Below are 638 nucleotides of genomic sequence, written 5' to 3'. Positions count from 1 at the left end.
CACACACACACACTAGTGAGCTCATCTCTTAGACTTCCACTGTATCTCTTAACCCGACCTCTGACTACAGAGAGGGAATTGATGCATTATTCCAAACAAATAGATTATGAAATGTTGTGTTTGTGACAAAAATATATTTGTGAATACATTTTTTATTTGCAAATCTCATTTTATTTAATTATGTTTGTGAAACTGTGAATCATAATCTATTTATTTGGAATTATGCAACAATTCTATCTCCATATCTGACTCCTAAATCTTGTTTTCGTGGCAGATTTATTCAAACATGGCAGGTCAGGTGACGATCATGTGACTGTGGTACCTGTGAAGGTGTAGGGCAGTTCTGCTCTGGCTGCTTCCTGTGCAGCTTTCTTCTGCTCCTCAATCACTGCTGGAGGCTCTTCAGCACCGACCTGCTCTTCCTCAGCACCCTCACCGTCCTCATCCTCACTGCCCTCATCAGACTGCAGGTCACAGTGATCATCTTCTTCTTCATCCTCCTCCTCCTCCTCTTCTTCATCCTCATCATCATCAGCAGCATCAACATCTTTAGCAGCAGCATGGTCCTCCTCCTCTCCTCCCTCTTCATCACCATCATCATCCTCCTTCTCTCCTCCCTCTTCATCACCATCATCATC

General features: G+C 43.3%; 1 pseudogene; it reads right to left on the bottom strand.

Moving 5' to 3' along the window:
* LOC107694521 (nucleolar protein 14-like) overlaps positions 1–638 on the bottom strand; it is an 8,940-nt pseudogene that overhangs the window by 4,274 nt on the left and 4,028 nt on the right.

Source organism: Sinocyclocheilus anshuiensis, unplaced genomic scaffold, assembly GCF_001515605.1.
Source record: "Sinocyclocheilus anshuiensis isolate Anshui unplaced genomic scaffold, SAMN03320099.WGS_v1.1 scaffold1031, whole genome shotgun sequence".
NCBI classification, from domain to species: domain Eukaryota; kingdom Metazoa; phylum Chordata; class Actinopteri; order Cypriniformes; family Cyprinidae; genus Sinocyclocheilus; species Sinocyclocheilus anshuiensis.
Note: the sequence above shows the minus strand (reverse complement) of the source record. Positions and strands in the feature narration are given on the sequence as shown.